We start from the raw sequence: 14,023 nt of genomic DNA on the forward strand, positions 1-14,023 counted from the left end.
CACGGACAACAGTGCAGGCACACACACATTCTCACAAACAGCTGGATTCCCCAGTCATGCCTCGGAATATCCTTTCCATGTCACTCAACACTCACGTGTGTTTTATGGATGTGTCTGAGATGTAGACTGAGGTCAATCAAAACACTGCCAATAGCTGTAAACACCTGGCTGTCCAGAAGCAGACGGAGGACGTTAGCACAACTTGCTTAGAAGAGAACGCTGACTGCCAATTCTGTCAGCTAACAGACGACCGCTTTGGCTAACAGTGGGAATGATGAAGGAGAGGGAGGGTCAGTTATGTTGTTGTGGACTCTCAGCCACGGATGGCTGTGGCATCACTGGAGATCGCACTTGCAGTTTTCTGATGGTGGGTACAGCGCTTATGGCCGCACCACTCAGGAGCCCCTATGAGATGCTAAAAACAATAAACTAAGGTTGCTAGTTAAGACTGATTTATACATCTGGAGAGATGCAGGAAATAGGTGGAACTTCAAAATCTCACCTCTGTCTGACTTTGAATCAAGAAAATGCTCTGGTAGTGTTTTGGGCAGAAAGACACTCGACCGAAATAAGAACAAGCCCAAAATCATAAACAGCAGTTTGAGAATTGGCATGGAGAAGAAGTGTTACGTGGCAGTCTGCAGGTGACTGCACATGTTCATAGACCGGTCAGCCATTACATTAAACCACTGACCGGTGAAGTGAATAGCACTAATTATCTGGTTACAGTGGCACCTGTCAAGGGTTGGGATATACATAGACAGCAAGTGAATGGTCAGTTCTTGAAGCTGATGTGTTAGAAGCAGGGACATGTGGTCAAGCATAAACATCTGAAACACTTGGGGTGCAACTGGGTCCGAGCATCTCCAAAAAATCAGACAGGTCTAGTGGGGTGTTCCTGCTATGCAGTGATCAGTACCTACCTACATTGGACTAAGAAAGGACACCAAGTGAACCAGCAACAAGGTAACAGGGTAATGTAAGCACAAATGCCCATAGGTGAGGTGTCCTGTATAACATGGGGAATTGCTGACTGTTACATATACAGGTATATCATCACTGTTGCACAAAGACCTTGTGTGTTCATTTTTCATGTTTTGACAATCTGAATGTGGCACATTGTGTCAAAAAATCATCATGAATGGACCAACAGTGTCTCGAAATGATTTGAAATAAAATTAATTATATAAAATATTATATTGACTTTCATTAAAAGGTTTTTTCCTTTTCACTCTAGTGCTGCTGTGGCAAACTGAGTGCAACACAGTTTGCTGACTCCCCTGCTCTTACACATTGAGTGAGGTGTGTTTGAGCAGGAAAAGCTCCAAACTGCAGGAATTTGGCTCTCCAGCACCGGAGTTCCCCACCCTTGCCCTGGTGCCTTAAAAGAGCTGATTCAAATGCACCACCCATATTATGATGTTCATGAGTAGAACCACCAACTCCTTTGTTGGTAACAATACAGGTCTTTTGGCTTAGCTGCAGCAGTGCAACTGTTGGCTGTTCCAGATGTGCTAGGTTTTAGCCTGGTGTTTTTATTTAGCCATCTATATTTATCTGTCTATCTATCTATCCATCCATCCATCCCTCCGTCCACCCCTCCATCCGTCCGTCCTGCCGTCTGTCTGAAAACATTCATTAAAAGGAGTGTCCACAAACATTTGAACATGTTGTGTATGTAGTATCAGACATCCTACTTCTGCCACAAGTTCCAGGAGTCTCCCAGGGATTGGTAGTGGCTCACAAATTATGTGCAATATCCCGGAGAGAGAGAGTGGCAGAGAGTGACGGACGGAAAGAGTGACCCAGAGGGCATCGTGTGTCTTGTCCATTGTCTATGGGGGTTAAATGACTGTAAAAGACGTGTGTAGGCAAGTTCAACAGGTGTCATTCTTTTTTTTCTGAGTTTCTTTTCCTTTTCTTGCATCTCTTCCTTGTCTCTTAGCTCTTCTCTCTGAGGCCACGAGGAAGAATCAACATTAATTAAAAAAATGATTTAAATCTATTCATCTTTCACAATCACAGAAGATTTTAGACTCATGAGTTGCGGTGCAGTTGCATTAGCTGTGGCTGGCCTTAATGGATCTGCCAATACACAAAAAGGGCACAAGAAAGAGCACAGTATTACACATGTGATTACCCTCAACTTCATGAACACGTCTGCCGACGTTGGCTGGACCTTTGCAGTATCCCACTAACTGCAGAAAATGTGGGCAATGTGGTTAAGGTGGAAAATATGTACCTGCGTCATGTGTATTCTCATTCTCCTCTGTGCTCCCACATGAGGAAGTACCACTTTAAAAATGCCAGACTTTGCTTAAGGATATCCACCCTAATGTATTCTTCTACTCCATTCTAATCAAAGCCCCATCTAGTGGCACAGGTAGAACATTGAATTAACAAGCCAATCTTTAAAATAGTATAACATACTACACTTTTAACCATCCCAGATATCCCAGCTGACATTCTGTATTAAATTCATCTCCACCTCCTCCTCAACGACAGTATAGTCTCAATCTAACTTTTTTTTTTTTTGCTTAGTAGAACCAGTCAAGTGGACAGGTTGGCGTCACGTTGATCCTGTTCTTTCACACATTGAAATCAGGTCAATGCCTTTACATCAAAAAGGTCACACTGAGCTTAAAGGGTCAAAGCTGAATGCTGTAGCACTTAAATGGGGCTGCACACAATTCCCAGCACACGGCCAGTTGTGCTACATGACTCATGCCATGCGCAAATAAGTTCACGAAAGAGCATTTTGTAAAAGCCTCTTCCTGCTTCTCATTCTAAACTATGCCTTTCGTAATTATCTTCCAAATATGCACACAATTGCCTTCCATTCCTTTAAGCAGGGGAGATTAAGGGTCAGATGACACAAAAGGTGAGTGGCATAAAGAACACTGATGAGATCCCGCAACTTTCCCGGGGGTCATGAGGTGAGCGGATGAGTTGCTGGTTTTTACGGGTTTCTTTTTGCGTCAGCGGCCAGCGTGCGTCCACACTTCACCTGTCATCCCTCCACAATGCTTCACCAAACATAGCCATAATCATAAGTGACTTATAACCTGATTTCATTGCCCACTTCCTCTCAAATTCCATTGCCGTTGTTGCGTTCTTGTGCGTCATAACCTGCTTTTATCCTTGACAGGGTACACACATTAAGAAGGTTGTTGCTGTTTTTACAGATGACATCACTTCCATCACCTTCTTTCTCTTTTTTATAGTCTTGTGAGAAAAGTACAGAAAGAGCACACTGGAACTCTGTGACGAAGCTGACATCACTGTGTGCTTGTTTTCCTGTCAGATTTTGGCCCACAGTTCAATAAGTAGTAAGTGTCGAGGCCTACGGAACTGCCACCTCGACTGGCGGTCTGTAGGTATTCCCTGGACTAGAAACTGAAAAGGCTTTGGGACTCTACAGAGTCAGGTGGGAGAATGAAGAATGTATGTCTTTGCTGTACTTGTGAACCAACTTTACACATTCTTCAAAAATCCCAGCCTTTCGTTCAGTGGTTGGGAATCGGCTGGGGTTCGATTCTCGGTCTGGGTGACTATGCTGCACTACACCAATAAGACTCCTTGGGCAAGACCTCTGTAATACGAGTAACCTTGTAAGTCACTCTGTATAAGAGCATCAGCTAAATGCTGGCAATGTTCGTGTAAATGAAATGTTCAGTTCGGTGAACAGATATTTCCATTTCTATATCGCACATATTCCCATTTTAGATCCCCTCATTTACAGTGAACTAATAAGGAATGGAAGATGCGGGAACAGTAATTAAATGTTGCTGTTTCCGTCTGTTGGGAAATGAAGGCATTATTGCAGCTTTCTAAAGGATCCAGACATTTAAGAGGACTGACAGATGCTGGATTTTTCATTTAGTCTGAATTTTATTCCATACTTTTTAGCCCGGACTACATTTTGATAGACACGTGATATGAGATAGGCATGTTATTACTGTACTGTTTACAAACAGTAGATCAGTCTTAAAGGCACAGTGCAAAAACTGTCTGTTTATTTCTAAGGGATATAAGGGGCTGTTTTGAAAATGGCTTTTTCAGCACTAAAAACTACATGACCGTTATGAAGACCACGTTGTGCGCCAAACATGTTGAGCCATTGTTTTTCATTTAGGAGTCACACACTGCCGGTTGTCTTTCACATTCCTTTACGTGCTACAATGTAGGTTTGAACCATGTAATCACATTTTTGCCTATAAATTTTTTGTTGTTTCTTTTTGGGCATATCGGGTATATTCAGTCTTACATTAAACATTATTAATCTCAGTGTAGGACAATATATCAGATATGTTAATAAACCAGCACATGTTAGAAGATTAGCAGAAGTGTAGTTCTGATTTGCTAGGCTAAAATATTCCCAACATTGTGGCTGTGGGGCAAAATGAGCCAGAGTCTTGGGGCTAGGTTGAACTGGTGGTTTACCTATTCATGTTGATATGATGTTAAGCCAAACATGTGGTGTTAAAATGAGTGTTTACTGGGCATTACTGACATTGTATCTTAGTTACAGGCTTACAGAAGAAATTATAATTGACACCTTTACACAAATTCCTAAAATCATGCAGATGTGAGCTAGCAGCTTCAGGTAATGTTCACATCAGCCATCAGAATGAAGACAAAAAGGGATCACAGTGATTTTGAGAGGGTTATGATTGTTGGTGTCGGACTGACTGGTGTGAGTATTACTAGAGCTGTTGATCTCTTGGATTTTTTAGCACAGCAGTATCAAGAGTTACTCAGAATGGTGTAATAATGAAAACACATGCAGAGAGTTTAATGGAAAATATGCATTTCATAAACACAGAACAACAGATTTGGGGATTGAATAAATAAATCTTAAATAAATATTTAGAATTTTAAATATTAAATATGTTTCGAATGAGACGTGCTTAATAAATAGTTAGTAGTGGAATTTGACTTGGTTAGTATATAGTTAGTATCTGTTTTCTCAGATGGCTCTACTGACCCTATCAGCTGGATAGCATGGGGCAAGTTGAGCCACAAAGCGTTTTGTTTTTGTTTTTGTTTTGTTTTGTTATTTTGTTGTCCATTTGAGTTAGAAACATTGCTAAGATTTCAGCTAATGCCACACGTCCTGAGCTTGTGGTTATAGGTCGACCCATCTTACCCCACTCTCCCCTATAGCTAACATTATTCAAACTAGCTGGCTCGCTTCTCTCCTCTATTGCTCTACTCTATTGATGTCCTTTGTGGTGAGGCCAAACTCCCTGTACCGTTGCTTGGGGGTGGGGGTTCACAAGGGGAAGAAATTGTGGGGCTACCTCTCAGAAATGATTTTTTGTCTGTGGTTTATCTGCACTTTATACCACTACCTTTATCTACTAGATGGTTTGCCCGGTCGAGCCTCAGCCTCTTAGCCTAGTATCAAGCTATTGATGACAGAGTTGTGGGTTTGATACCCGGGGTCAACAAGCTGCCACTGTTGGGTCCTTGAGCAAGGCTCTGAACCTCACCTGAGGGTGAGGGGTTATTATTTTTTTTTTTTAAACATATATTCCCGAATTGGACACTGCTGCTCACCATAAGACATCTCCAGAAACTGTTTTCTCCTGCTTTTCTATCAGCATTTTTCTGCTTCCCTCTACAGTGGGGCTGGAAACTCCTCATGCTTGTCCTCCCCTCCTCCCCTCAGACCTGTGCTGCAGTGTCCAGTATTAATACTTTCAATATGAAGCAGCATAAATCGTTGTGAAAGAGCAACATTGTGACATTCCTAGTATTAAGACATGAGCAGTGCTAGGAATCAATAAAATATGATATGTTATGATGACAGTGCCACACTCTTGGATCGCTCCCTGTAGTATTTCTTCTGAGTGGTCTTGTGAGCCAGCATCTCTTGCTTTAGCCAGAGACATCTTTCAGTAGTGTTTGACATCTGCCCTAGCAAAACATCCCCCTAGTGTCATCAAGTAATTACTAATGAGTTTAGTATACGCAGTGTTTGTTCTCCCCGGGGCTCCCATTGAATGAATAATTGGTTCACAGATCGAGTTCAATGTGTCCCCACATAAACACATACATAAGCCCATCGGGAGTGACAAACTGCAACGTGCTCTGCCTTTGTAGGCCAGAGGCTCGCATTCAAACAAGTCTGAGCGGTGAAAGCTAAGTTGGCAGAGGCAGTTTTCATGTTCGTTTATGGACGCAGCGCCTGATATTACGAGGTGACCCTCCGTCCCTGAGGTGAACCCATCTCTAATGCAGTGTAAAAGAGCTTCCCTTCTTTTTTTCCCTCCAAGCCAGCTTCTCAGAGAGCCTCTCTAGTACACGTTAGCGTGAGTTAGCATGGTGTAAGGGCCTGCAGAGCTTTCCAATGTAAGTGATTCAAATGTTAGTCTGTGTCTAAGTGCTTTTATGTGTTAGTATTAGGTTCATATCTGAAGTGAGTGAGTGCAGAGCTGTGGAAAGAGAGGTCAAAGTGGAAGGAGAATGTTTGAATGTTTCAGAGTTGATGATCCCAAAATAGAATCATTACTCAAGGTGTTTAGAGTCGTTGACTGGAGTCTCTTCTCTAGCTCTCCAGCTCTCCCTGTCTCTCTCTCTCTCTGTGTTTCCAGTTTCCAGAGAAGTGGAAGCAGAATGGGTGTGCTCATTGACATCCTCTAATGTTTAAAGCATACAACACACTGGTATCCAGGTGAGAGCACCCACAGAAACCTTAATGAGCAACGCTTAGCTGTGGAAAAACCCCAGTGGAATGAAATGGTCTACCTATAGTTTTTGTTTTGGACAGACATGCTTGTTTTAGCTTGACAAAACATGAATAAAAGCAGTCTTATGTCTTTCAGCCATGTTGCTTTTTCTTCCAACAAACATGTTGATGACAAAACTGGATCATTTGGGGTCTACCATGGAAACTTCTGCTGCCTGAGAACATCACCACAATACCAAATCACTGCAAAACAAATAACATAAATTAATGTTGTATATCAGAGTGTTCCCATGCTGTTTTGCAGCAGAACAGGTTGTGTTGCCAACACAGTGCTTCCAAAATTACTTCAAAGGGCTATACTGGTCTACGTCGCCTTGTGAATACTCCAACCGCACTAATTTGTTCCATGCTCTTCTTCAAACGGGCCAGTGGAATATATAATCTTTGCCGTCTACTGATTCTTCACGCAGCGACAATATCTTACACGCGCTCCGAAGGCCAGCAGAGACAAAATTCCATGCAGACATTGTTTCTCTTGTCTAAATCTGCTCCGCATATGACACCACATGATTTTTTTCCCCCAAGAAAATTGGAAATCCATCCTTGTTGACTTTAGTCTATTGGTTTGGGAATGCAGGGTTTCAGGAAGTCATTTAGTGCTAACAGACCTTCAGGTCTCAAGTTCGCAGAGCCTCTCTGAAGTCGCCCCTCATCACAGCGGTTGGGTCAGTCGCGAGTGGGCCAAACTTGGATCCCTCTCAGCAAAGTCTAGACGCTGTAAAGGCCGGGGATTAAGCACACGAAAACGGCCACAAACAGGAGGAAACCACCCTCGGCCCGTCATGTGATTCACATGCGCCTCCGGCCCATTAAAAGAGGCTTCGGGAAAGTGAAGGCCACGGTTAGCAACATCCCCCATATCTTCCTGTTAACCATGAACTGCTCAGAGCTGCCAAATTGGACTGCTGGTGTCACTGAGGTCATCTCCACACCCATGGCTAATTCCTGTCTGGAAGTCTAGTCAGTCAATCGCTGTAAATGAGTTTGCGTGTTTCAATTATTGTGAAAAGACGGAAATGACAGAAGATTAATGTGCAGATTTTTAGGTCATCAAATTTTAATGAGCAGATTTTCCTGCTTGCATAGCTCAGGTCTGTACGCCCCTCAGAGGACGCAGGTCCAGTCGTATTACATCAGCATGGGTAGAAAACTGATTTTTCAGCATTGGTTCTCATCAATTATCACAGAATTTAAAGGTCTACAGAAGATTAAATTACAATGGTGTCGTGATCAAACTTTTTTCGGAATATTTAGCAGATTTCAGTCCATTTCGACAGTCTGAAAGCTTCATAGAATTGTTATTTTAAAAGATCTCCTTCACAATCTCATTTGTCTTTCCTTTCAAACTACTGTTTAGTGTTGGAAACAGACTTGTGATGATTCATAGATACATTTCATAAACATCTCCTTTACAAGCTACCACAAAGCAGTCAATGGGCACAGCCTTGTCTGAGGAGCTTGTACCACTCTCCAAATGTTTAGGCTTTCTCAAAACCAGACAGATTCTACAGTGAGTTAGCAAAGGTTAGAGATTGGAGGGGATGGGCGTTTGTTTTTGGCCAGACCTCTCTGTCTCAATGTGGCCCTTATTAAAGGGATCTCTGTAAACAACAGATGCATTGTTCTGTCTTGGAGTGGTGTAATCTTGTAAACAGCTAACTCCCACCACTGAACTCCACAAGATAGAATCGCTTGCATGAAGACACTAAATCTTTTATCAGATAGCCTGAGCCAGGGGAGGTGCCAGACCTTGCATTGTCACTCAGACAGACAGACAGACAGATGCTGGAAGATGTTGATTAAAAGTTGGAAGCATGTACAGTATCCAGAAGTTCACACTGATGTTTCTTCTGAAACCATGATGGTTAATAGAGATATAATTTTTCTTCTCTTTAGACTTTACACAAGATATTGGAAGAGGGTTTGCTTGCACTCGTCCACAGGAGCATTATGGAGGTCCGGTTAGATGTTAGATGATTAGCTATGGATTAAAAGCACCACTCCAACTTACCCCAAGGGTATTGGAAGGAGTTCCTTCATCTTGTCCCCCTCGACCTGACACATGGCATTTGGGCTGGGGACACCTTAAGCCAGGCATATCCAGTTCTTGTCCTGAAGGCCTGGAGTCCAACACGGTTTGGGGATTTCCCAGCTCAAACACACCTACTACTTGCCGATTAACAAATTAAAACCAGATGTGTTCTCGGAGGGAGATAACCAAACCTTGCTGAACTCTGGCCCTTCAAAACTGGAATTGAATACCCCCTAAGCTCATGTGTGGTGGCTGTAGAGTGTCCATTTCTATTGACAATATCTTGGCAATAGAATTATACAACCTGTGTGTGTGTACCTAAAATCACGTGGCAGTACTTAGCGTTTAAGTAATATCTCAGTATCTCCGTGTCTCCAGTGAAGATGTGTAAAATGTTGCTTAGTGGTTAACTGTGATTAAATAATTATTTCTAATTATTTCTAATTATTTTATTATGAGTCCCCTGTCCTGCACATCTTAGTGTTTCCTGCTCCAATACAGCCCCTTTAACTCAGGCCTGGCTTCCTAGCTGATTAGATTCACTTCAGGGAAACTGCTAAATATGCAGTGGAAGTTGTTTTTAGACATTTTAGATGCCGTAATTGCCTTAATTAATGCTTCAGACACTACCAAATATTTACACACCACACTTCAGTTAATGGCTACTTGGGTTTAATGGTTTTAAGTCTGATGTTGTATGTATTTATAGTTGTATTAAAGATTAGCTGAGACATTACTTAAACATTTAGTTAATTTATAATGATATTTACTTAATAATGCATTAACTGGTGTTAATAGTTAACAATTAGTCATGTTTATTACTGGTGTAATAACTGTTAACTAATGTAGCCTGATTTTAAAGTGTTAGTGATTTATTTCTTCAGAAATTATTTTATTAAATAATTAGGAGGTAATTATTTTTCTGACTTGTCCACTGAAAAGCTCATATGTTACATACTGGGCTCTTTTGTCAAATGTGAGATGTGTAACTGTAACCAGCAGATGTTTTTTTTTTTAGGTTTATTTGATGTATTTTAATGCATACATTTTTTTTTCCTAATAGTACTCTTGATTACTTGGTTATTTCACACACCATTAGCAACACAAGAATACATTATACCAGCATCCTGATGAACAGTGTAGATGAGCGTCATCCTCAGCTCTATGATATAGTCTGAATATGCCTGTGATTCATGCAGACATAAAGAAAGTAGTTTCCCAAGGTTACAAGGTTTTGCCATTCCCAGCCATGCTTCAGGCTTCCATACAGCGTATCACATCCCGTTGATCCCAGGTTGTAAAAATGAACTCATCCTTACACACCTTGGCAGGTGTCTGGCTGGAGAGAACAGGTAGAGGCACGTTGACAGGTAAGCGAGCCGTCATCCCGAACTCTTCCATGTTTGTTTTGAAAAATTCCACCATGACAACACCAGTAAGTGTTCTCCAGACAAATCCAGCCATTCCAGAGTGATCCGCTATGGGGCTTCCCCTGGGAATGAATCACAGGGGTCTAATCCCAGGCATGTTACCATATTAGGTGTCTCCTTCTCAAAACCCTGATGTCCTCATCATAACAAATAGTGCTGTAGGTGTGCATGGGCATGGCTCAAACCTGAAGGATGGTTGGTTGGGAAATTTCGCTAGGAATGGCTTGTTTCTTCCGGACAGAAGGGGGCGTTCTTTTGGAGTCTTTGCGCTGCTGGAAGGGGAGACGTAACCGTGTGTGCTTGTGTTTGAACTGGTCTAATCCATTGTTTACAGTTTTCCAGCTGTGTGAGAACAGGATTACGTGAAAACACAGTATATCATGGTCTTATCTACACTGTTATTCAGTGGAGGTGGTTAGAGATTAACAACTTTACCAAAGTCTCTCCAAGTAAATGTGACTTTTTAGTATCTTCTTTTTTTTTTCCATTTGCTGCTATTTTTAACCACTCAGTAGACAGAGTGACAAAGCAAACGGGTGTCCTGACAGTGGCGCAGCCCTGTATTACAGGCGTTCACTGTTGATTTCATCCGAAATGTTTGTTTATATTTGTCAAGCCTGTATTTATCTTGTCACTGCAAGATTTCAGTCAAAACAAACAGCATCTGTTTTGACGTTTGGTCCCGCTTTAAAGAGCACCGCCACTCAAAGCTTTGTCTCACATATCAGTTTGAACAACTGACCTCCGTACGGCAGGGCTGAAGAATGGCGTCAGTGAACCACATCACGTCAGATCCGTGCAGGAGACGCTCGTTTTTCCTTTTCTGGAAATTTGCTACTTTTTTTTTTTTTCCTTTTCCCCGAGACAGTAGCAGGGTGGGGCTAAAACTCATATCCAGTGGGCGAGTGAGTCACACCCTTGCACACATACACACAGACGAGCGTGACGTATGGAAGCCGCCGTGTGCTCATCCCCAGGGTGATGGGTCAGTGTGGATGGTGGGTCAACGTGACTGCACGCCCAGCCAGTCCCGAACGCTGACACACACCTCTTGCCGGCACACGTCTATCATGCCAAATATAGCCATGGGCGCATAGCTCAGACAAATGGGCGATTAACTGACAGCCCTCAGTGCTGTCAGAATATTTGTCCCCAGGGGGCCACTTTCGGATTCACTGGAAGAGCTCATGCTGACAGGCAGCCTGACGGGGAGCCGATACACTCAGCCGACTTGTTAATCACAATCCACGCTGACGGCCCGCTGAGCTCACCAAGAGTTGTGTCAGTTTGATTCATAGAGGCTAACTGCTTAATTGTTTAACACAGCGTCTGTAGCCCTTTGTACAGCATGTGCCCCTGAAGCACCATCAGTTTGTCCAGACAAAGTGTGTCATTGTTGACCTTCACCTTAAACTCTACGGGGCTAATACAGGAAGTGCATAGTTTGCATGTTAACTTGATGGTAGCAAATAAGTGTTAGGAGTTACTGAATTATTTATTTTTATTTTCAGAGTTTAATAGTTTAGGAGATTCATTTCCAAATCAGGAAGCATGGAAACAGGTTTAGCTTTCTGTTTAACCCGTATACTCTACTAATTACTACTAAAAATAAAGGTGCTACAAATAGATCTTTGAGCGATGCCACAGAAAAAACACTTTTTGCTTCTATAAAGAAGCATGTGTGTAAAATAAATGTGTAAATGTGAAGAACCTTCTTCACATTCACACACATTTCTATTATAATCATGGTTCTTTGTGGAACCAAAAGTGGTTCTTCAACAGCATGGCTCAGAGATCTATTTCTTGCATCTTTATCTTTTTAAGTGTGGTTATTCATTTTGTTTAATTGTACTTTCTATATGCAAAAGTAGTTACATATTATTTTTTAAGTACATGAATGATTATAAGCAGAACAGCCACAGTAGTTTTAACACCGTGTGTTTATGATGAATGGACCAATAGAAATGCTCACAGAATAAAAGAAAAAAAAGTGGCTTTAGATAAATTACTTTTCTATTTCTAAAAAAAAGAAAAGAAAAATGGTTGTTTTTGTTTTCATCTCCTGAAGATATGCAAATTTATGCCAATCATCACATCAAACTTTTTTCACACTAATTTGTTGCGACAAGATGTTGTTTAGGCTGCCAATCACATTGGCCTTTATATGAAGTGGTTTTAAGATACAGATGCAGAAACCCTTCATTTCAGAAGAAACGAGCAGATGTCCCAATACTTTGTTCATTAAGTGTAGTGTGTGAAACCTAAATTACCAAACGTAATGGGCTCTTTTGATGTGATCAAGACTGTCTGCAGCTCCAATATTAATCTTAGGTATAAAAAACCCTCAACAGTGTCTTTGCAGTAAATGGCTCTAGGCTCTAGGTTTTAAACAGAACTTAAAAACAACACCAGAAATCCCACATTACAGTAAGTACAACCTTTTTATTTATACTAAACTACAGTGAGATTAACCAGTATTATGAGTAATGACAGCTGCAGTGTGCTGAGCGTGATTTTATTTGAAAGCCTAGAAATGCTGCAGTTGAAGTTAGATTTAACATTAGACATACACCAACAGACACACAGCATTTATCTCCAGTGATTCACTGTGTGTGTGTGTGTGTGTGTGTCTTTTCTATCCTCTGGCTTTGGGAAATTGATACACTTGTCATTGCTGGGACATTTTTTACATTCCGCACATTTGTTCATGTATCCCTGTGAGCACACATGTCCCAGCCTGTGAGCGATCGTAAACACATGTTCCACGTACCTGTACGAGTTTACAGACCCTTGTAATTATCTACCAAATTACCTACTGTTCACAAAGTAGATGTTTGTGAGCGAGTGTTCGTGAGAGAGGGGGAGAGAGAGAGAGAGGGAGAATAAAAATAACCTGACCCATTGCCTGTCCTACAGTAATTGTTTTCAGCTTTGTGTGTCTGTGAGCTAAAGGCCTTTTCTGTGATGTTTACCACTCAAATTTACACCAAAAAATAAATGCTTTGAATTGATCTGGTTCAAATGTTCACATCATTTCCACATAAATGTAATACCTGCATTCCATCAGCACAGCTGCTGACTAAAGAAAGTAAACAGAAAAACACATATTTTAGTTATTTTTTTTTTTTAATATTGTCAGTGTCACCACAAAAACATGGTATCTCTAAAATGGCAATTTTACAGAATGGGAAAAACCTTCTTCACTTTCAGTGGAAGTCATTTGCAGCATTTCTATTGGTCCATTAATCATGACATTTGGCCACAATGTTTTTTTTTTCATGACAATGACCATATGATACTATAAAGTATCCTGATGTCAATTCCTCAGTTTGCAGTTCATCAGAGAGGACCTGCATAAGAGATTCAACAGGACCTGCAATTGATATACACCAATCAGCTCACAGCTAACTTCAACACAGAGAAGGTCTTGAGAAGGCCCCCCTTGTGCCACCACAATAAATCTGACTCATCAAGGCATGGACTCCACAAGACCTCTAAAGATGTCTCCAGTTTACCAGTTGTAGAGAGTGACCACTGCATACCAGAACAAAACTGCCTGATGTTTTGGAGATGTTCTGACCAGTCGTCTAGAAATCACAGTTTGGGTTTCGTCAGAGTGGTTCAGAACCTTCTGCTTGCCCATTTTTCCTGCTGTTTTTACATCACCTTCAATAACTGACCGTTCACTTGCTGCCTAATATATCCACCATTCGACAGATGAAGATTATAAATGTTTTCACTTCCCCTGTTAGCTGTATTATTAATGTTTTGGTAGATCGGTCTATTTTGAGGTGGACTGAGAAGAGA

This window comes from Salminus brasiliensis, chromosome 5 (genome assembly GCF_030463535.1).
Source record: "Salminus brasiliensis chromosome 5, fSalBra1.hap2, whole genome shotgun sequence".
In the NCBI taxonomy this organism is placed as follows: Eukaryota; Metazoa; Chordata; class Actinopteri; order Characiformes; family Bryconidae; genus Salminus; species Salminus brasiliensis.